The sequence below is a fragment of the Equus przewalskii genome, chromosome 25 (genome assembly GCF_037783145.1).
Source record: "Equus przewalskii isolate Varuska chromosome 25, EquPr2, whole genome shotgun sequence".
NCBI classification, from domain to species: Eukaryota; Metazoa; Chordata; class Mammalia; order Perissodactyla; family Equidae; genus Equus; species Equus przewalskii.
In genome coordinates this window covers 14,503,082-14,526,532 of record NC_091855.1, presented here as the reverse complement: position 1 = coordinate 14,526,532, position 23,451 = coordinate 14,503,082, and the positions used below count along the sequence as shown (strand labels likewise).

Sequence of the window (23,451 nt, the reverse complement as noted above, 5' to 3'; positions counted from 1 at the left end):
CCTTAGCTGGGAGAAATGTGTGCAACCGAGGGTGTGGATGTCGGAGTGGGTCAGACCAGAATGCAAATTCTCCTTTAGCCCTGTGACCTTGGGCAAGTCACTGGTAAAAATCTTAGTGGTTTAGGAAATGCACGTGTCGTGCTCAGCATGTGCCTGGCACCTAGGAAGTGCTCTGGCATCGGGAGAGGCCGCTGTAGGCGGTGGTGGTGTACCGGCTGGGTGAGTCCCCTGGTCATGTGCTCAGCCAGCACCCCCACGGCTGCCTCCTGGAGCCAGGCAGCGGAGCCCTGTGGGGCTGTGCGGATCCTTCTCCTCCCCTCAGGCCATCCTCAGGGCCATGGGGAGTCATTTCCTTGCTGGGTAAATCCCCCTGCATCCTGGATGGGGGTGCGGGTGGGGATGGCAGTTAAGGAGCCCAAAGCCCCCAGGCCCATGTTTTCAGCCTGGTTTACTGGGAGGACCCGCCTGGGGGATCACAGTCTCGAGGTGAGCTCAGCGGTGGGCCACACGCAAGCAGGTGCACACCAAGCTCAGCTCCAGCTGTGCCTGGGGCTGGGGTCTTGCCTCTGGAGTCACCCTGGTTGTGTGGTCATTATTAATTTGCTTAGTCCGCTCAGTTTTAAGCTCCTCAGGACAGGGACTATTTTTTTTTTTAACCTTTGTTTCCTTGTTGCCTAGCCGTGTAACTGGCACCAACTGAATGAATGAAATGAATGAATGAATGGACACTAGGCTAGCATGTGGTCAGAACAGGGTAAATGAACAGTGAATACTGTGTCTTGCTTGGGCATCCAGTGAGCCAAGGTGGGGTCCCAGGTCCTTGCACTGGCTGCCCCCATGCCCTCCACGCATGCTGATGTGGGAGGCTGGCTGGCCTGGCATGTGTGCAGCCTTCCCGACTGAGGTCAGGGATTCCCAGTACCCTGTTTCTTCGTCCCAGCACCCTCCTTCTGTTTGAGGGTCAGTGCCTTCCTCAGAAAGGGAGTGCCTTAAGGGTGAGGGCCACATCGCACCTGGCACGGAATGGGTGCTTAATAAACGCTGGCTGGCCCCGGGCTGAGGCGCCTCCAGCCTTATGACTGGGGGAGGGAGGGTTTGAACCCCAGGAGAGCCCTGGCCTGCGGTTGACCAGGAGCCGGAATTCCCCCTGATGAGGCGGCTTCTTCAGCCATACTCTGGCCTTGCCTGGAGTGGGGTGACAGGGAGGCCACCTCACCCACACCTGTGAGCCTGTGCTGAGAAGAGGCCAGGCCACAACTGGGGGTGCCAGCATCCGCCCCCGCGGCCGCCCTCCTCCCAGGATAGCACCGCCAACATGGGCCCTTTGAGCAGTAGGCTCGCACAGCCACGTTTCCACGGTGTGGACTCAGGCTGGGGCCAAACCCTGCTCTGCCACGACTGGCTGTGACCTTTGGGTGTCGCTTATTTACCCTGAGTCTGTTTCTTCATCTGTGAAATGGAGGTGCTTACATACAATGGAACTTTTTCAGCTATAAAAAGAAATGGAATACCCATCCATGCTACAATGTGGATGAGCCTAGAAAACACGCCAAGTGAACAGAGCCAGACACAAAGGGCTGGAAATGTGCAGTATCCAGAATAGGCAAATCTGCAGAGCCAGAAAGGAGACTAGTGGTTTCCAGGGGCTGGGGGGAGGGGGAAGGAGGGGAGCAACTACTTAACGGATATGAGTTTCTTTGGGCGGGCGGGGGGTGAAAGTGTTTTGCAACTACATAGAGGTGGGGGTGCACAACATTGTACATGTGCTAAATGCCCCTGAACTATTCACTTTAAGATGGTTCACCTTCTGTGTGTGACTCTCACTCAATAAAAGTTATGAGGTTGCGACTGGCCTCGCTGGCGTTGGGAGGACTGAGCAGGAAGGCGAACGTGAGGCCCTGGTCGGCGGCAGGGATGGAAGTGGCCTCACCCTGGCGGCCATTTCAGTTCCCTTCCTCGCTCCACTCCAGGCTGCAGGGGTCCGGGGCGGAGGCCATGGCAGGCATGAGGGAGGGGGCTCAGGCTGGCATACCCCGTGGCCAGAGGCAGAGGGGACTCTGGTGGCTGCTGCACCAGCTGTGGGTCAAGGTGCCTGTGCTGCAGACCCAGGCTCCGGCCTCCGATTTGCTGGGCAGCTTTGGGCTGGCCCTTCCACCTGGGCTGTTTCTTAATCTGCCCGTCCCTGACCTCCCTGCCTTGGAATGTGCCTGTGGCCGCTGCCTCTGCCACGTGCCCCATCATACTTCTGTACCCCAGCTCCCGCCTTCTGCACAGTGCACGCCACTGCCGGGTAATGTTTAGGAATCTCTTGGCTCTTGTGTTTGTCTGTCTGCCACACAGAACACAAGCTCCATGGGAGGAAATACTTGATCTGTTTTGTTCACAACAGTATTTCCAGCACCGAGAGCCTAGCACATAGTAGGCACTCAATAAATGTCTGTTGAATGCATGAATGCAGAAATCCTCGTGCTTTATGTAGTGGGTGCCAGTCCTGCCTGCGTAAGTGCTGTCAGTTAAAAGCCATGAGGTCAGCGCTGTCATTATCCCCACCCTGCAGAGGAGGAAGCTGAGGCTCTGGGACATGGAGTGGCCCCCGTGGAGCTGGGAGATGACCTGACCTGGCAGCTGGGCATCGGAGCCCTCGCTCTGACCCACCCTACCCTAAGCTGTCTCCTGGCCTCAAGGCTCCCCGTGTGGGAGGTGGCCTGGGACCTGGAGTATTCTGCCCCATCAGCCACTCGGGGCCTCCCACTCCCAGGGGCCCCACCCCCATGGCCTAAGCCTTTTCTCAGGCTGCAACCACCCCAGCCCAACCCTGTTCCCTGAGAACCTGTGTCATAAAGAGGGCGCCGCCCCGATCAGGCCTGTCTCTCCGCCCCTGGGCCTTCCTCACCCGAGGGAACCTTGGTTATAAATACGGGGTCACGCCTCTCTTTTGTTTTAAGCACCTTTCATCTGGGGTGCTCCTGGCTGCGGGAGGCTAATGAGCTGCTTTCTGGGAAGAGTGAGTAAGAGCCAATGTCCCAGCCCGGGCACTGGCTAACTCGACCCAGGGCTGGCCCATCCTCTAGGGCCACCCACCTCTCCACATCTCTCTTTGCTCCAGGATCTCTTCACCAGGGTCCCTTCTCTTGGCTAATGATGAAGGTCACCATTTATTGAGTGCTTACTGGGTGCCAAGGGCTAGCTAAGCCCCTTCTGCAGAGCACTGAGGCTGTTGTGGAATGATACCATGGCTCCCGTTATCGAGCCTTCCTCCTTGCCAGTACGGGGCCAGTGCTTCGAGCATGACGTCATGTAATTGAAGAGAAGCCCTTAGTGCGATGTCTCGCATGGAGTAAGCACTTGATAAGTGGTGACTATTACCATTAAACTTCAGAATAACCCTATGAGGTAGGTACTATGCTATCTCCATTTCTCAGATGAGGAAGCTGAGGCTCAGAGAGCTTAAGCCACTTGCTAGAGATCACACAGAGAGTCAGGAGCAGAGCCAGTATTTCAACTGGATTGGTTTGACTCTAAAACTGCACATAATTTTTCAGGTGCTCTTTCCTCCTACCCCACAACCCGGAGGCTATTAACTCCAAGGCCTTATTTTGCATTCCGCTGAAGTTGGAGGGTCACCAAGCAGGCGTGTCCTTCTCATCCATCCCTCCAACAGGGCGCTGGTGGGCTAGGCTTGGACCAAAAAACCTCGGGGATCGTCTAATACAACTTAGCCCCACCTCCCATCTTTCACATGAGAGAACTGGGGAGGGAGGTGACTGTGCAAGATGACAGACCCAATGAGGAGACAGACGCCTCCTCATTAAAGCACAAGGAATAAAGCAGCGGCAGAGAGCGGCTGGTGCTCACCTCACCCACTCCCATCAAGCTAGCATGGGCACCAAGTGACAAGCATCCTCCTAAGAGAATACAGTTGTCTCTCCGTATCGGATCATCTGATTGGTTCCAGGAACCCCTGTGGATACCAAACTCTGTGGTACTCAAGTCCCTTAATAAAATGGTACAGTACAAATGGCTTCCATTTGCCAGCCTGGCCCACCCAAGGAGCTGCCCCAGGGACATTTGGGGGGGGTGGGAGTGCATGCAGCAGGCTAGGAGCTGAGACTGGGGGCAGGATGGGGTACTGCACCTGGCTGCCCTTCGAGGTGCTGGGAGCAGCAGAAGAGGCCAGGGAGGCCTCGCCTCTAGCGGCACAGCTCACACATCACTGTAGTGACTCCAGAGCAGACGTACAGTAGGGGCTTAAAAATGCTCATTGAAGAAAAGGCTGTCATCCTGGACCTGCAGCAGGGAGGAGAGGAAATGTGGAATCCACGGATGGGGCGATGCCTCACTTCTTCTCACCATTGCTCAGCCAACCTGGATCCATCCATTGTGGTTCTCCTTCAGGCCCTGCGCAGGGGCCTGAGCAAATCCGGTTTGGGCAGCGAGAAGTTCGTGGGCCCCGGGCTGAGCTTCCTGCGGGTGGGACACCATTCTTTGGCACTGAGAGAGGGGGCTAAGAGCTCAGTGTCCAGCTTCTCTCCTCTCCCTGGAATGCTGCTCCTCTGAAAGGGCAGGTCTCTGGGCACCAGATGCTTAGACCTGGGGGCTCTGACTCTCTGCCCCCAGCTCCGCCCCACCAGTCTCTGCTTCTACATCCATCTCATTTGCTCTGCCTGCAGCCTCAGTCCCTCTGCATCCTCCCCAGGATCTCTTCCCTCCCCGTTCTGGCCTCAGCTTAAGAGAGGCCTTCTCCCACAGCCTCCCATCCCAAATCTAAATTCACTTCCACGTGTATATGTTCTTCCACCACCTTATTCTTTCCCTTCATAGGAAATTCAAAACTTTTTCAAACGGAATCGTACATCTCCTTATGAGATTATTTGTTTAAACCAGTCTGTCTCCTCTGTTAGACTAAGCGCTGTGATGGTGGGAACTTGATGGTGGTCGCTTCTGGTCCTCAGGGCCCAGCAGGGCGTTTTATATATCCAACGAGTGAATGACAGAATCCCCAGGACAGGGTGTGTGAACTGTCCCAGCGGTTCTGTAAATGTGGTCCCAGGGCCAGCGGCAGCAGCAGCCGCCCCTGGGAACTTGTTAGAAATGCTAATTCTCTGACTTTGAGTGTGGGACCCAGCGACCTGGGTTTGAACCAACTGGACAGTTGGATTCGGGTGCACACCAAAGCAAGCAAATCGCCTGCTGTTGGATCAGTGTCCACTGCGGCAAAGGGCCGCGTGGGCCGCCTATAAGGGGAACAGGGGGTGAGCAAATACAGCAAACGGCAGCCCCTCCCTCAGGAAGGCCAGCCGAGCGCGTGGACCCCGGCCTCACCCCCGACCCCACAGCGGCCCACACGTGCTGTTCGGCGGGCTGGCCACTGGAGGGCAGTGCGACCACGTCCATCGCGCCCCCGCGCAGCCTCGGCGGGGAGCGGCCCGGGAGGCCTGCCGGTCGGCCGGCAGGAGCGAGGAAATGGGAGGGGATCTGCTCGCGGCAGCGGCCTCGGCCCTCGGGCCCAGGCGTTCCTGGAGGCCACGGGGGCTCCGCTGGCGCGACCCGCTGGCCCCGCGTCTCTGAGGGGCCTCCAGGGCCGGCTTGGCATCTTCGGAGGCCGGGCCTGCAGGACCAGGGCAGGGGAGCCCGGCAGGCGCCTGCGGCAGAGCGCCGGCGAGGGCGGCGGGACCTTGACTGGCTCCCGAGGCAAAGGGCAGCCTCCCGCGTGACCCCGCCGGTGCAAAACAAGCCGGCCATGTTGCGGCCGCTTAACCCGCTCCGGGCCGCGGGCGCGGGCGGAGCTGCAAGGCCAGGGCGACGGGGAGGTTTCTAAGAACTTCAAGGAAACCTTGGACCGTGGTGGCTTCCCCGGGGCTGTTTGGCAATCCCATCCCATTAGCCGCGAGGAGCCCGGGCTTTTGTAAGCGAATCGGATTGGTTCCGGTCACCGTTCTTCTCGAGCAGAAAGCCAGCGGCTGTAAAAGTGGCTCCTAGTGGTCATCAGGTGTCTGTGGGCAGCTGGGTGACAGGCTTGAGGCAGCGTGTATCCAAGGGTAGTATCCTGTTGCTCACGGCATAAAGTCCAAGTCCTTCGCAGGTCACCTGGTCTCCAAGCCAAGGGTCAAGGACTGGCAGCCGGGAGCTGAATCTCAGTGGCGACCTCTTTCAGCCCCTCTCCACCATGAGGACTTTAAATGCCATTCTGAATGCCTGTGAGAGCCATAGGCCCTACAGCCCCACCACTCCTGTTGTCTTATATCTGACCTGGTTCACACATTGATAGTGTCTCTCTGTCATCTGGGTACTTTTCAGCTTCTAGAATATTCTCAATATCATCAGCTCTTCGAGGTCCAGCTTAAATATCAGCTCTACCAGGAAGCCTTTCCTGGTTTCCCTCCCTTGGTTTTCCACAGACTCTCTCTCTCTCTCCTCTGCCCACCTAGAGTACCATTAGCTTCTTCCCAGGACTCTCCTGTTTTCTTTGCAGTGTCCTTCCGGCTGAATTGTGGGCAGTGTGAGGGGAGGCACCATGGAGTAGTGGTCTTTGTGTCCCCATGGTGCCTCACACATGTAGTCATTCAGGAACGGGTTGTTGCAAGAGAATCCTAAAATTATGGAATGGCTCTTAGTGTTGGAAACAAAGTCCCCAAATGTTTTGAACCTTGGGCAAAGGAACACTGTAATGGTGTTTTCTTAAGCCCTGTAATGGAATCCTTTTGTGTGTTTAATTGCTGTAAGTTTATTTTTGGTGGAAATGTCAGGGTGCCATAGGAACCAAAACCATGGGTCCCAGCTTGACCAAGAAGATTAACCACTGAGTCCTGGGTTCGTTGCTTCCTCTGTGTGGCCTCAGTGTTGGAGCCTGTGACAAGGGACAGGAGTCAGCAGGTCTGGTCCCAAGGATGAGCCAAGGCAGGTCTAAGCTGGGCTTGAGGTCATGATTTCAGGCTGAGACCTCAAGAGGAGGCAGAGAAGAAAGTGCCTTGAGAGTCTTGGAGACAGCTGAGACGAAAGGAAGACTCTTTTCTTCTTCCTGGTAAAAGATAAACTAAAAGTGCCCCACGAAGGGCTCCAGAAAACCCCTTTCATGCCTCACCCACAGATGATTTGCTGAATGCTCATTAAGGGGAAAACAAAGAGGTGGTTTTGTTTATTTATTTAAGAGGAAAACTAAATGAGCTGTGACAAAACAATGTGAAACCAGGCCCCTCCGAGACCTGGGCTTTCAACTCCTTGATGGGAAGTAAAACAGAGAATCGAATCCCCCTCCAAATAAAAGTGAAGTTAATAATCAGACAGCTCGAGCCGGCCACATCCTGTGTCAGCTCCCTCCCTCCCTTGGCTCACTGTTTATAGCTGCAGAGCAGCCCTCCGGAGCCCAGAGTCGGCTTAACTCTTTCCTCCCTGTCCCAGGGAAGCCCAACCCTGCTCTGAGGCCCGTAGGCTCCTCACAGCCTCTGGTGCAGGCCAGGCCTCTGCACAGCTGGCTCTCCCCAGGCCTGCCCACGTGGGCCTGGCCCCACAGGGCAACCCACCTGCCTCTCAGCCTCAGGCTGATGAGTTTAGTAAGTCCAGCTTAGACTGGAGTGTTATCTTCAGCTCATCCTGCACAAAACCCAAGGTGGGCACAGGAGAGCTGCACCCAGTATCCCCTTCTCTCTGCACCCCTCCAGGGAGACGCTGGGTAACCCATTCCGACCCATTCAGGGCCTCTGCTCCATGCAGCCTCCATGGCCTGGTGGTCTCCCTGAGCTGCATTCTGATGGAAAGAAGCACAAATCTGTGGGTCTGTCTGTGTTGAGAGCAGTAGTCTGTGCAGGTCCCTGTGCTTTCTATGAAAACTTTACACTGCCTTCCCACGTTGTGGCGCGGTTATTTCTCCCAGGACCTGTGGGGTCATTAGTAGCGCATCCCCGGTGAGCTGAGGAGGAACCTTTGCTGATATTTATTGAGGGCTTTCTATGTTCCAGCCACTGTTGTAAGCAACAGCTCTGCCCTCTAGTGCCATTTGTTACCCTCATTTTACAGACAAGGAAACTGAAGGTTGAGCACCTTGCCCACTGTTACAGGGCTGCTAAATAGCAGAGCTGGGATTTGAACACAGGCATTGTGACTCTAAAGCCTGTGCTCTTAGCCCTGCCCTCAAGGTCTCACAACAGACTCCCTCTCTTCTCTCGAGCCAGGGGGCTTTCGGAGAGCTTAGAATAATCCCATGAATGCCTTTCAAAGGTCCCAGAGCTCAAGGACCTTTTGAGAATGTTTGAACTTTGTCTTTGGCTCTCCTCTCTCCTTTCTGTTTCTTCCTAGGGAAGAAGGCGCAGAGAACATGTCCCAGGGACGTGGTGTCAAGGAGAGGCTAGGACGTGGAGCAGGTTAGGATGGAACAAGCCCTGCATCTGCGTGGCAGGAGGCCGTAGAGCAAGAACCCAAAGACTTGGGGTGGCTGTTTCTCAATGCCCAGACTGTCTTCTGCATATGTCCCCTCATCCCTTCCAGTCCTGTAGTCTATGGGTCCCTCACCTGAAGTCATAAACACCCTCTTCTGGCTGAAGCTTGTCTCGCAGGAAGCCACTCACCAGTTGCATGGGGCCAACTGACAAAGACTTATGAACTGGCTGTGTGGGCCACCTGCCTCTCCTGGGATTCCCTCCTCTGCATGTGATGGCTATGGAGATTTGTTTTTGGAAGGGTGTCTGTTGCCAAGTCACTTCGTCCAGCCGTTTGGTGGGGAGGGTGTGTTGTACTACCCCCTGGTGTCTGGAGGCCTTCATGACTACTTACCCACAACTCAGCTGGGGAAGGCTCCAGAAGCTGGGGGTGGGGGGGGGTGGGGGGGCAGTGCTGATACTGAGCACAGGGCCTGCTGTCCATCTGTGCACTCTGAACTCTTGCCCCCATCTTCAGGAATGAGTTGATCTGCTGAAGGTCTGCGTTCTTGAAATGCGTTTCACCATTCAAAGCCGCAGCCCAGTGGGCACTGCCCTCTTTCTCATTTTCCAACTCACTCTTCAACTAGAGAGAGAGCTGTGGGGGCTCCATCCCAAGTGTCCTGTTCTTCCCAGAGCAAGGGGAGGAAGGAGGACAGCTGTGGCCTCTCTGTGACACCCGAAGGGGCGGATGCCCAGCAGGATGCCCAGCCCAGAGAGGTCTCGAAGTATGTCTGCCTTGACTTTTATTTACTTTAGTTGTTTAAGGAAGCCTCTCCACGTCAAGCAGAGTGCCCAAGATGGCTGGCTCCACTGTGGTCTTCAGAGGCCAAAGGTGGACATTTGCCAAAAACCCCTCGAATCCGACCCTCCCTTTATCAGTGCTTCCTGGCGCGAGGGCACTTTACGTGCATTAATCTCATTGACCCTCACACCCTGGAAAATGGGGTACGTGTGATCATCCCCATTTTCCAGTTGAGGAAGATGAGGGTAGAAAGGTCGAGCAGTTTGCCCTCTCTGTTCTAATGGCTATCTGCTGAGTAAAACAGTTCATTGTGGTTTAAAATACATTGAAACCAATTTTAAAAAGTTTTCACTGAGTTTTAAAGCAATGCAAAATGGACACCAGTCCCTCTGAATGTTTCTTCCCAGCCTGGGGGCCCTGAGGGGCAGGACACCACTCTTGGTCCCCAGCGTGTGTGGGAGGGGGGCTTGAGGCGCTTTCCTGATCCCGGGGTGGTGGTCTCCCTGTCTCTTTGCCAGCCCTCCGCGGCTCTGGGCACATCCCCCTACAAGCTCATCTCTTGTCCAAGAGCACATGTCCTTCGGAAGTAAATATCATGTTGCAAGAACCAGTAAAACAAGAATCCCTGAGTTAAATTTTTTTCAGCTTTTATGAACTTAAAACATTTTTTTATGGAAAACATCAAGCGTGTACAGAAGAAGACAGAGAGTATGAGGAACCCCCATCACCAACATCACCAACTCCTGGCCAAGCTTGTTCATTTACAGCACCAGCTGCCTCCCCACCTCCCATATAATTTTGAAGTAAATCCTATATATTGGATCATATTATTTCATCTGTTGGTATTTCAGTATGTAGCTCTAAAAAAAATGGACTCATTCAACTTAGCCACACTGTCCTTATTTCACCTAAAAATTAATAATACTCCCTAAATATTACCAAGATTCAGTTGCTGTTCACATTTCCAGAATATATTTTGAACTCTTTGCCTTTCTACTTACAGAAAAAAAAAATCAGCCCTGAAACAAGAATTTCTCAGCATTTGGTCACATCCTTAAACTCTAGTTCAAAGACAGATTTCTGCATTTGGGCAGAAACGCCCAGTTATGAAATCTCTGAGGCCAATGAGCACTTCTGAAGCTCACTCCGGTATAGCTCTCCGCTTGGCCAGCGGCTGCACATAGTGGGGGCGAGGTCACTGCGTGCTGGGTTTCATGTCAGGATGAACACATGCAAGGGTGGGGATGCAGCGGCGTTGAGCTAATGCGGGAGGACTGCAGTGCAGCCCCCTGCGTCCTCCCACCCCGGAGGACACCCGGCTGTGAGTGGCTGTCCTTGGCTGTCGGAGCAGCGCTCCACCCGCCAGCTGCCTGGGCCTCCTCTGGGACCCTCTTCTCTCTCTTGCTCAGGATATTTGACTGTGTTCCAGTGACTCCGTGGAACCCCACTTTGTGGGGCCTCCAGCCTTCTTCTCGGTCTTGCCAATTCGCAGCTTAACATACAGCAACAGTTGACTAGGGATGCTCACACGTGCCAAGCGCTTTGCTCATCTGTCCTCACGGCAGCCCCAGGAGATGGGTATCGCTGTCATTGCCATTTCACAGCAGAGGAGACTAGGGGAGGGCAGGTAAGTCCCTTGCTTGCCTAGGAAGTGGCAGTGCCAGATTTGAATGTGGTCAGCCTGAGCATCAGGCACTCTCCATTGCAACATGTTGGTTCCCAAATGTTAAGACTCATCTAACAAACTGCTAGGCAGCTTGGCCTAGGACCAGGCACTTACCCTTTTGAGGACAAATCTTGACAAGTTGGGATCTGCAGGCACTGTGTACTGTTCCCCGCAACGTTCACATCTTCCAGAAGAGCTGTAGCAAGACTGATTGTTATATACACCCTTATTAGGGGATTAGCTCAGTTGAATGGAATAAATTTTAGGTCATTCAGCCTCTAATTTCCTGGTTTGTCTTTTTTCATAGTTAAATAATAGTTTTGAGTCATAGATTATACGACTGTGACAGGTTTGAAGGTTAAGAAGGATGAGAAGAAACTGGGTTGAGTATCTAAGGCCACAACCTAGACATTATCCCTTCTATACATTTTGTCACATCTCTCAGTTTTTGCTAGAAGAAAAATATGACTTTTGGAATGTACAGAATCAGGGTCAAGTACTTAAGAATTCTCAGAAGTAGGGGGCTGGCCCAGTGGCGCAGTGGTTAAGTTCATACGTTCCGCTTCTCAGCGGCTTGGGGTTCGCCGGTTCGGATCCTGGGTGTGGACATGGCACCGCTTGGCACGCCATGCTGTGGTAGGCGTCCCACGTATAAAGTAGAGGAAGATGGGCACAATGTTAGCTTAGGGCCAGGCTTCCTCAGTAAAAAATAGGAGGACTGGCAGTAGTTAGCTCAGGGCTAATCTTCCTCAAAAAAAAAAAAAAAAAAGAATTCTCAGAAGGAGAAGGGCTGGTATGGGCACCATTTTCTTTGTCCCAGTTGATCAGAGTTCAGCCTGTGTGGCTTCCCCTTGGCTGAACTTTGGAGGAGCAGTTTTAGGCGGCCTGGTGAGGCTCAGACCCCTGTCCCCTGGGAGCCAGCCTCACCTACTGCAGACAGCCGGGGCACGCCAAAGCCAAGCGCTAAGGCAAACACACTTGCATTTTTACTTCTGTTGCTTCTCAATTTTGCCTTGGTTTGCTTCACTTTCTTGCAACTCTTGCTGCCCTAGAGAAATAGAAGAAAGAGTGGGCAGAGGTGGGTATGATTAAGTAAGGGAAATGGAAAAACCAAAGCAGACACAGAGAAGAGAGGCATTGGCAGACTCTCAGAAGAAAGAGTCCATAGAAGGCTGAAAAGAGGCCAAGAAGACAGAAGGAGTGGAACCAGCATCTTCTGTAAGTGCTCATGGGGTTTATGGACACAAAGCATTGAAGGTGAACTTCAAGAAGCTGTTTGCCAACCGTGGCAATGGGAAAGCTTTGGCTATCTTTAGCTTCCCTTGGGAATGCCTGGAAATTAATTTAAATCATCTGTTTCCGAAAGTTGCATTTGCTGGGACCCCTCTGGCTTTGCATAGAGTTGGGTATGCCAATCTTCCACGAACCCTTGCTGTTCCAGGAGTGGTGTGTCTGTGGGTTGGGTTAGCCCTGGTCCACAGAAAGGTGGCTAGGTAAGCCTCGCCCTGGAAGATGCAAAGCTGATAACACAGCTCCATCACACCCAAAGCTTCTCCTGCCACAGGGCTCCTCTGGCTCAGATTCTCCAGTGAGCCCTCCAGAGGGCATCATGTTGGAAGCCACCAGACTCAGGGGTGAACTGGAATGGTTTCCAGCCTTGTCCCAGGAAGATCAGCCCTCACTCTGCAAAAGACCAACAGTGGGGGTGAATTGGGAGAACTGTAGGAAAAAAAAGGGCAAGAAGGGAAGCTTGCTTTTCTACAACTGTCCCGGCTCAGTGTTCTGAAATCTACAAAAAGCAAAAAGACGCAGAGCATAACTGAGTGTGGTTGGTTGAGGGTCAACAGAGTTGTTTTAAATTCATTGCTGCCTCCTTTTCTCTCCTGGGTCTCTCTTTATTTTTTATTTTTTCTGGTGTCGTTTGCTTTCACATTCTTCTCTCTTTTCAGAATATTTATAACTGTCTCCCTCTTCTTTTTTATTCCCAATTCCCCTCCCCACCCCAGTCTGCCTCCTTAGCATAATTTTTCTTTTCTTTTGGCCTTCTTTGCTTTACATCTGGATTCCTGGATGGTTTATTTTGTCTGTTTCCTGAATTTCCCTCCTTCCTATTTCTTATAGTTAGGTTTTTCTTTTTTTTCCTTTTCCTTCAGCTTCAGTTCTTTCCCCTCAAGCTTTCCTTGGGCCACACAGGCTTTTATTCTTGTTCATTTGTTTAAGCAGTGCTGGCAAGAAGGAGGCCACAGCCGGCAGGCAGAGGCACAGTGGCAGAAGAGGACCTGGGTGTCTGAAGATCCTCCCCAGCCCCCAGTGTCCTTGGAAGAGGAGCTTCTTTCTGGAGAGGGGGCTGGGGGCAGTGATGCTCTCCCCCTGTGAGGGTTGATGTTGTCTGCCAGGCCTGGGCTGAGGGTTGGGGGCAGATGGTGTTTCCTCCATGGTGTGTGGGCCTGGGCCCCATTGCTCAGGGAGGCAATGGAATCCATCCTTCTCTGGGTGGATGGGTGTGGGGGATTCACCAGGTTCCACCCAGAAAGGCTGGAGCTCAGGGAGGTGCACCCACTGGGAATGTGTCACCTGCAAACTCTGTGCTGTGGGTGGGAGGACAACAGCATAGGGTCTGCCTCTTGGAGGAGTCTGGGTATCCTTTGGTCCTCACTCTCTGGCAGAAGTCGGCCTGGACATCTGGAACTGTCTGCTGGGGAGACAGAGGCAGTTTTCCAGGGGAAAGTCCTTCCTTCCCAATGCCCCCCACCCCTGGCAGGTGGGTGTTTTGAGGGCACACGGAGAATACAAGAGGCTGATAATTGCGAGCTGTCTTAAAAGCTCTTGGCTACTGGGGAGCAACATAAACCCTACCTGTGGGAGGCCCTGAGGGTCAGCTCTGGTACTGATAGGAGCAGGTGGCACTTCTCGATGGGCGCGGTGGCAGAGAAAACCTAGAAGTTGCAGCCGCACCCCTCCTTGTCTGGAGTGGTGGGGGAGGGGTGTGAGGCCGGTCCGGCTCTGCTCCCCAGCTGTCTGAGGCAGCTCGACTGAAGTCCATCTGGCTGTCGGGACCCCCCCCCCCCCACCCCCACAAGGCTTGCTTCCCATCCCCGGGTGTCAATGCTGTTGGGCGCTAGTTGAGTCCCGCAGGCCCACCCAGTACTCTGCTTGGGACACACCTAGAGCTGCGCTGCAGGGGGCGGGCCCAAGAGCATCAGCTGGACACCCATTGAGTTGCACCGTCCTTTCCTAGGCCCTGTGGTGATGGTGACCACGTGTTCTCTTGGAGTGCCATCAAGGGCCCCCTCGCCTTCTCCACACCTTGCTCTCTTGCCAGGTCCCCTCCATTCCTCCTCATCATCTTCATCAACGCACAATGTTCTCTGCCACTTTAGAAAAGTACTATTGATCCTATAGAAGCTAGAGAGAAATCTCTGCTTATATTTTATAATTTGCCTATGTCTTCTAAGCCATCAGCCCTGGAGGCCAACTGTTGGGGTCCAGCATCCTTTAAGACCCTCGAACCATAAGCCCCAGGAGCCCCCAGGCCCTTAACTCCTGGGCCATGTGGACTTGGTCTATTTCTGGTTCAACGCAGAGCCTCCCTTCTGACATAGAGGGCTATTCTAGACAAGAGGAGTGGTTAGGGGATTCACCAGGGAGGAGGTTTTGTCTACGTTCTCCCCTCAACTCTGGCAGGAGAGCAGGGGCAAGGACTGGGCCTCTTTGATGTAGGAATTCAGGTGGAGATTAGGGTCCCAGCAGCCTGTTGCCCTTCCCACCTGAGCCCAAAGCTCAGGCTCCTTCAGTCTGCTTCCTCAGTGCGGCCTCGTCCCTACCACCTCCCTCTGCCTTCCCTCTTCCCACGCACCACGTTGTATAAATATTTACACCCCGGGGCTGGCAGGAATCTTTCTCCAGCTGCTTCCCTGGTCTCTGGGAGAGCTTGTTCTCGCACTGAACAGCTGCAGAAGATCTGGTTGCCTTTGGTCAGACAAGGGCAGGCCCTGGTTTGGGGGCCCGCGGTCCCCTGGGGCAGAGGGTGCAGTTGGCAAGAGAAGCTCAGCTCTGAAGCAGTCACAGGGCTGTGGCAGAGATCCATCCTCTCTCCTCTGCCGGCTGGCTGCCTTTGTGGCGACTCTCCAAGAGCTTTCTAACCTCTGCTCTGGCTGAGGAGGTGGGTCCTGCTTCTCAAAGGAACAGCTCCCTGAGGTGGGTTCTGCCCACTCTGGGCTGGGTTTTGCAAGAGAGAGCTGGAGGATAATTCCAAAGCAAACTGGCTGGTGCTGGGACAAAAGAGGGACTTAGTTTACCGGTGAACACTTTACAAGTATGTGCTAAACCCTGAAGCAGACCCCCCAGTTCAGAGGAAGAACCCCCTAGACATCTTCATATTGGGCCTCTCCCCAGCTCCTGCCCCAGGCCATCGTCCGTCCCAGAGTCCCTGTTCAGCCTTTCTACCTTGGGGCTGGGGATGGAGAGGACAGACGCTCCTTCTCCCATCTTCCTTGGTGACCCAGGAAGCAGGAGTTTGCCAAGGAACCAGCTTGACATTTGTTGGGTTCCCATGGGCTGGGCACTGTGTGAGGTACTTCCCCATATTTGCGTGGCATTACTCAAGTCTTTAAGCCCAGCAGATTTTTCAGCTTCCTTGTGCCTCTCCTCTTTCTGCCCTCATGTGGCAGCAGCCATGTTGCAGCAAGCTGCCAGACACAGCCCTGTCTTTCTATGTCTTTCGGGTTCAGCGGGAACCTGGAGAGCCAGCCGGTAGCACTGATCTCATCTACCTGCAGGGGGCGCAGGTCACTTGCTGCCGCCTCCCCTCCGGTGCCTGGGTTTCCCCCATATCTGTGGGAGATAATTAACCGGTGCCCCATAAAGCATTCCAAATTCAGCACAAGAACAGGTTTTTAAAAAGCAACATGGTGGTTTCACTTAACTCCTTTTCCTGTGTAAGGGGGGGTGTGTTTGACAGAAGAGACGGTCGAGGTCTCAGGCCTAAGAAGAATGCCTGTGCGCTGCTTTGGGGAGGCTGAGGAGAAGGAAGACAGGGACAAAAAGGCCTGGATTTCACATCCAACAACCCCCCAAATTCAAGTAGTGGAGCCACTGGGGCTGGGGGTGTGGGATTGGGTAGGCAGCTCTGATGGGGGCCAGGGACAAAGGCCCCAGTCTCTCTGTACCCACACTTGTGCCGGAAAGAAAGCAAACAGATTTAGTCTCTCAGCGTGCTCAGACCCTTCTGGAAATGGGAGAAAAGCTGATGTCAAAGGTGCTGTGGTGAGACTGCAGAGAAAGGCCTGGCACAGTGCGTGGTGTTCAGTGGGTAGGGAGCTGTCCCAAGGTGAGGCATGGGAGGACTGGGCTGAGTTTGGCCTGCCGGGGAAGGTACAGGAGGAAAGGTGGGAAACCACAGCTCAGAAGCTGTGCAGCTGTGAGAGATTCCTGCTGCCTGCCTGCCTCCCCGCCCCCAAAAGGTAAAACAAAACCCAAATAAAAGCCTGACCCGGCAGATATTAATACTCCAGAGCCAGGGCTGGTGTGCAAGCAGCCGCCCTGCTCTTCCCCCTTCTGTTTCTATAAGCGGCTGAAATAAATTTAGCGAAACAACCCCACCCATCTGAGGGCCTAAGATTTCAGAGCAGTGGGCCTCTTTACCCTGAAAGCCCCTGTTTTTCAGAGCTGGGAGCTTTTTGTTTAAATTCCCTTTGGGAATGGAATGCTCTTCATCTAAAATAATTATTTTACTGCAGTCATCTATTCCTCATAGATAAATGCTTTGACAGAATGGCTTGCTAGAAAGCTGATCTACAGACGCTTGGCAGCTTAAAATAGTCAACTCTATGGGGCCAGTGCCTGGTTGGATCCATTGGGATATTTACTGTAACATTATTCTTCGTGATGTGTGTGCACGTTCGGCCAAGTCCCTCTGTTGTCTGTCATACAGGACAGTGGTTATGGCGGCTAAGGTACCAAAGTAGAGGATTATTTACTGAGGGCCTGTTGTGTGCTACACACGTGCCAGGCACTGAGTGTTGAATTGAGAGCAGAGCAAGCGTGCTTTCACGGAGCATATATCCTGATGGGAAGGGAGAGGTTAAGAAGTTAAATGACTACAAAAACTGGCATCTCATATCATACTTAATAGTGAAAGACTGAATGCTTTCCCCTGAGACTGGGAGCAAGGTGAGGGTGTCCACTCTTACCATGCCTGTTCAACATCATACTGGAAGTCCCAGACTGGGCAATAAGGCAAGAAAAAGAAATACAATGCATAAGATTGGAAAGGAAGAAATTCAGTTACTCCTATTCACAGACAACATGATTGTCTATGTGAAAACAAAAAATAAAAACAAATCAAAATTCAAAGAATCTACCAAAAACCCTTCTTATGACTAAAGTGACTTTTGTAAGATCACAAGATACAAGGTCAATAAACAAAAGTTAATGTATTTCTATAAACTAGGTATGAGAAGTTAAAAACCGAAATTAAGAAAAAATTACAATAGTTCCCCAAAAAGGGGAAAATATTAGCTATAAATCTAACAAAACGTATACAGGATATGTATGTTAAAAACTACAAAACATCAATTAAAAAAACCAGAAGGCCTCAATAAATAGACATACCATATTCATGAATTAGAAGACTCAATGTAGTAAAGATATCATTTCTTCTTGAATTGACCTCTATGCTTAATGCAATCCCAATAAAAATCCCAGTAGGGTTTTTTTTAATAGATGTAGACAAGCTCATTCTGAAATTTATATGAAAAGGCAAAGGAACTAGAATAGCTAAAATAATTTTGAAAATTAAGAATAAAGGTGGAGGATTTATACCACCTGATTTTAAGACTTACTGTAAAGCTACAATAATCAAGACAGTGTGGTACTGGCAAGGAGTGGACACACAGATCAATAGAACAGAATAAAGAGACCCATACAAAGATGGCCAACTGATTTTTGAATAGATGCAAAGGCAATTCAATGGACAAATGGTAGTCTTTTCAATAAACAGTGTTAGGATTGGACATCCACAGGCAAAAAAATGAACCTCAACCCAAATCTCACATTGTATATAAAAACTAACTCCAAATGGATTATAGATCTAAGTATAAAACATAAACCCTAAAACTTTTAGAAGAAAACAGAAAATCTTAATGATGTAGGGTTAGGCAAAAAGTCCTTAGATGTGACCCAACGCATGATGCTTTTAGACTTCGTCAAAATTAAAAATTTTTGTGAAAGAGACTTTGTTCAGAGAATGAAAAGATAAGGTACAGACTGGAGGAAATATTTGCAAATCACATATTCCACAAAGGAACTGTATCCAGAGTAAATAAAGAACTCTCAAAACTCAACAGTAAGAAAACAAACAACCCAATTAAAAAATGGGCAAAAGACCTGAACAGACATTTTGCCCAAGAGGACATACAGGTGGAAAATAAGCACATGAAAGGATGTTCAATATCTTTACCCAATAAAGAAATGCAAATTGAAACCGCAATGAGATAACACTACATACCTGTTAGAATGGCTAAAATAAAAAATACTGACAACTATAAGTGCTGGTAAGGATGTGGAGTAACTGGGAACTCTTACATTGCTGTTGGAGATGCAAAATGATATATCCATTTTTGAGTAGGGTTTGGCAGTTTTTAATAAACTTGAACATACACTTACCATATGACCCAGAAATCCCACTCCTGGTTATTTACTCTACAGAAATAAGAACTTATGTTCACACAAAAATCTGTATAGTGTTTATTGCAGCTCTATTCATAGTGGCCCCAAACTGGAAATAACGTGATGTCCTTTAGCAGGTGAATGGATAAACAAATGGTGGCCTACCCACACAGTGACATACTATTCTTCAATGAAAAGGAATGAACTATTGATATATGGAACAGTGTGGATAAATCTCAAAGGCATCATGCTAGGTGAAATCATACAGACCGTATGGTTCCATTTATACGGCATTCTGGAAAAGACAAAATTACAGTACAGAGAACAGATCAGTGTTTGCCAGAGTAAGGGATGGGGGAGGGTATGACTACGAGGGCATAATGCGAGGGAGTTTTTTGGGGGTGATGAAACTGTTCTGTTTCCTGATCATGGTGGTGGTTACATGAATCTATTCATATGTTAAAATTCACAGAACTGTACACCAAATACAGGTCAGTTTTACTGTATGTCAAATTAAACAGTAAAAAAAGTTACAGGAATGAATGTATACTTGCAAACTGAAATAACTACTTTGAAAACGTTTCATGAGGACAAAAGAGAGAAGACAGACACCTTGCCTTGATGCGGGGAGGGAGGTGCCAAGAATGGTTGAGGAAGTGATGCTTGAACTGAGTTCTATAGAATGATTTAGAATTTACTTGGGCCAAAGGAAGGTCAATTCAGACACAAGAAATAGCATGTGTCAGGGCCCTGGGGCAGGAGGAAGGATGGCTCATTTTCCTCTGAAACTGACTAGAGCAAAGGGAGTGCCCTGCGGGGTGGGAAAGGTGTGGTAGGGAGAGGAGGGGGTATGAAAGTCAAGGCTGGAGCAGTAAAAGAGAGTCAGATTATAGTGGACTAAGGGTTTGGTTTTTATTCTAAGGATGGATAGCCAAGGGTTTTAGGCAATTGTAACACAAGAACACGTCTAGATTTTGAAAAAGATCACTCGGGCGGCCATAAGGAGAAAGGTTTTCGGGAAGTGGGGATGAAGCCTAACTAGGCATGTAGGAATCTTGGAGTTGGAAAGAATCTCTAAAATAGGGTTTCTTAATCTTGGTACTATTGACATTTTGGGCTAGATAAATTTTTTTTGTGGGGGGCTGTCCTGAGCATTGCAGGATCTTTACAGCATCTCCAGCTTCTACCATATAGATGCCAGTAGCATTGACCTTTTCCCCTCCAGTTGTGACAACCAAAATGTCTCTAGACACTGCCAAATGTTCACTGGGGGGCAAAGTCGCCCCCAGTTGACAACCACTGCTCTAAAATAACCAAATCCAGTGTTTCTGGCTTCATAACAGAATCATCTGGGGAGCTTAGAAAATACAAATGCTGGGCCTCACCCGAGACTAACTAGAGCAGAATCTTTGGAGGTGGGGTGGAGCTGGGCATGTGAATATTTTTAAAAGCTCCCCAGGTGATTCTGCTCAGAGTGATGTTTGAGCACCACCAGGACAGTCCAGCCCTCTCCATCTACAGATAGGAACACTGAAGCCCACAGCAGAGGATGACTCACTGACCCAGAGGCAAAGGAGCTCCAGAGTCCAAGCTTCCTGACTCCTAGACCAGTGCTCATTCCATCAGACCACGTTGCCTCTTAACAGCTGCACAGAACATGTCCTGGGCAAGGTGTGGAAGCCCAGCCTCCCTGGGTTACCTGATCTGGCCTTCTGAACATCCCAGTGTTAAGGCTGCCATTCCCCCTTCCTTCAGAGCCCAAGCCTTCCCTTCCTGCCACCCCTGGAATCTCTGCAGAGCCGCCTTCCACTCCTGCTGCTAGATTTAGGGTGACCAAAGTCTCCTAATGGGTTCAGCAGGAAGGGTTCAGTGAAAACTGAAAAAATTTACTGAGTACCTCCTCAGGACCTACTCAGAGGCCCAGGGAACAGAGAAGCCCTTGCCCTCAAGGAGTTTACAGTCCAGCTGGGAGTAAAAGGTAAATTCCATAAAATGCAGAGAATTCCGGCATGCTGCAGGCTGCAATGGCTCTACTGGGAGAGAGGCATTTGCCTGCTTGGGGAGCTGTCTGAAGTCCCAGCAAAAGGACCCTCTTGAGCAAAGCCCCAGGGGAGGGTGTGCAGCAACCACCAGCAACGGCTAGCAGTTTGGGGTGGTTGGAGGGCAAATGGTTGTCTGACCTCACCGCTGGTTGGAAAGAACTTAATCTTCCCAACCATCCCAGAGGCTAAGTGACCTGATACAGGTTGTGCAACTGGTGACCAGCTGGCAGAGTTGGGTTTCCCATCAAAGTCTAGGTGACTCAAAACTCATGGGCTATCCTGTGTCTCTAGGCAAGCCCAGGCAAGGAAGGGGATGGTGCAGCTGTGGGCTAGCGTGGGAACTTAAGAGAACTGTGGAACATCTCGGCAGGGAAAGTGTTAAAGCAATTGACCTCAGAATGAACATTTAGATGGCCCCACCACAAGGTAAAGAGATGCTGCCAGGGCAGTGCTAGTCCTGGGGTTGGATTTTCAGTAGTCCTGGCAGGAGGTGGCGGGCTCCCTGAGCTAGCCCCCAGAGGTTCCAGACCCTGTGCGGAGCTGCATTCCCAGTAGACCCTCAACGGCCCTCTCTGGAGGACTCTGCCTGGTTTGGGGGGATATTGGCAGGTGAGTCACACCCACTTCTGAGGGGCTTGAGGATTTTGAGAGAAAAGCTTGGCTTTTACTGACTACCATCAGGGCCCATCTGACCACTAATCTAGTTTTCAGAAATACTTGTGACAACAATCAGGTCTTTTTCAGCTGGGCGGGCAGGTTCCCATCACCTCATCCTGACCCACATGCTCTTCCCCAGGCTCTGGGCCAGCGCCCTCTCCCCTTTCCAGGCCTCAGGCCCTGCCTCTTCCAGGGATGGGGGTGGGGGCCAGAGAGTGATCCTGAGCAAAGTTGTCAGGTGACACTTTCGTGGATGGCTATACTGAAAAATACTTTTGCAAAGTGAATACTCCCCAGAATTTGTTTTGTAGTGTAATGAGGCCCCGAGAATGGCTTAGTTTACATACAATGGCTAGGCATACAAAAAGGTCTGGCTAGGCAGAAACTAGGCCCTTTACCAGCCAATTTTAGGTGGTAACATCCCTATGTTAGAGATGAGGAAACTGGGGCTTCGGTCAGTGTCTTGAAAAGTCACACAGCTGGAAAATGGCAGAGCCAAGATTTGGATCCAGAACAGCCCAACTTCAAAGCCCTGGGCCACTGATTCTCAAACTCTAGTGTTTGAGTCACTAGCAGGAAATTTCCTAAAAATTTGGATTCCTGACCCCAGCCAAGAGCATCTGATTCACTGAGTCTGGGTCCAAGCTGACGAATCTGCATTCCACAAGCACTACAGGTGAAGCTAAACCAGGTAACTCCCTCCCTCCCTCTAATCCAGGGACGTTGCGGTGGTCCCAGGGTCTCAGGGAGCCTAGGTTGGGGGAAGGGTGGGGCCCACTCCTAAGAGTTTGGGGGATTTTACAAATGACCTGAAGCCGGGGAGGAAGTGCAGCACTGCAGGGCTCAGCGACGGCAGGTCCTGTGCTGCCACCAGGGCCAGGAGGGGCTTCTGGGGAAGGGGTGCCTTGGATGGCGGTGGTGACAAGGCGCGGCCGTCTACGGGTCAGCCGTCTGGCGCCCCACACTCTCACCTGCCGCGAGGTGGGCCCAGGATCCAGACTGGCCGATGAATATATCCGTCACGCTTCCCCAATTGCGAGGACTTTCACTTTCTCCCTTTCACAAAACCTAACACCCCCAAGCCAAAAATACCTGGCTAGCCACTCCTCACCAGGGGACCGGCTCCAAGCGAGTGGGGAGGGCCCAGAAGTCAGGCCTGGAACGGAGCACCTGGCCCATCGCCTCCCGGTCGGAAGCGGCAGTGCAGGTGAAGGGGCGGCCACTCTGGCCTGGCGCGGGGAGGAACCGGAGGGTTGACTGCCGAGCGGAGGAGCAGGGGGAGGGCCGTGCAAGCCTCCCGTCGGGCTTCCTGCCCGGGTCGCGGCTCGCGGCCGTTCCCGCCACCATGGGGCACCTGCTGAGCACGTCCGGGGGAGGGGGGCGGGGGGTGTCAGGCCGGCTCCAGCCCCCAGACCCCCATCCCTCCTTGGCTGGCTGGATGCTGCTCCTGGCCCACCGCGGCGCGGAAGCCGGGTCAGCGAAGAGTTAAGGCGGCTCGCTCCCTCCCCTCGGCTCCCTCACCCTTGGAAAGTCCCCGAAATGACGTTTCAACCCCACAATTAAAAAAAGAGTTTAATTATAGAGACAGGCTCTGGGAGCTGGAACAAACCCGGTCGGTCGGCGGGGCCGGTAAACAACTCCGGAGCGAGCGGGCCAGGCTGGCCGCGCCCCGCGGAGCCCGCGCCCCCGGGAGCGGGGGAGGGGAGCGCCCTCCGGGAGTTGGAAAAGTGAAGGAAATTCGAGGAATCGGCGTTCTCTTTGGAAAAAAGAGACTTTTTAGCCAGCCTAGGGCGCCGAGACCGCGTGATGGTGCTTTTGGGCGGTCCCGCAGCCGGGGGGGGGGGGTGTGGGGGGGCGGGGAAGAGGCGCCACTCGGAGAGGGGGGACCACGGGTGCGGGCCTGGCCGGGCTCCGGGCTGGGAAGACGGCCCGCCCGCTCCGGGTCCCCTTCCCCCTGGCTTCTCCACCCCCGCTTCTCCACCCCTCCCCCGTCCCGCCAGCAGAGCTTCCCGAACCCGCCCGAGTTAAAGACCAACCGGCCCTTTTTTTGGGGTGGCGGAATCAAAAACCGAAATAGCTTCACATCGGGACGCAGACTAACCTTGTGGTTTTAATGCGCACCCTACTCTGTCCTGAAATCTGGAACTCATTACCTCATCACCAAGAAACTGCACGAAACCGCCCACTCCCCTCTTGGAGCTGGGGGAAAGGAGGGAGCAAACATCCCTTTAAGAAAGAAACCTACATTTGAATGATTTAAAT

At 52.2% G+C, this 23,451-nt stretch overlaps 2 long non-coding RNA genes across 2 annotated transcripts; both read right to left on the bottom strand.

Moving 5' to 3' along the window:
* Nucleotides 1-10,078: 10,078 nt before the first annotated feature.
* On the bottom strand, nt 10,079-22,763 carry LOC139079337 (uncharacterized). Its single transcript, XR_011532897.1, has 2 exons — nt 22,282-22,763; nt 10,079-11,870 (listed from the first exon to the last, which is right to left on the bottom strand). It is a non-coding gene; the product is annotated as an uncharacterized lncRNA (long non-coding RNA).
* Nucleotides 18,556-22,266, bottom strand: LOC139079338 (uncharacterized). Its single transcript, XR_011532898.1, has 2 exons — nt 22,161-22,266; nt 18,556-18,785 (listed from the first exon to the last, which is right to left on the bottom strand). It is a non-coding gene; the product is annotated as an uncharacterized lncRNA (long non-coding RNA).
* Nucleotides 22,764-23,451: the final 688 nt, after the last annotated feature.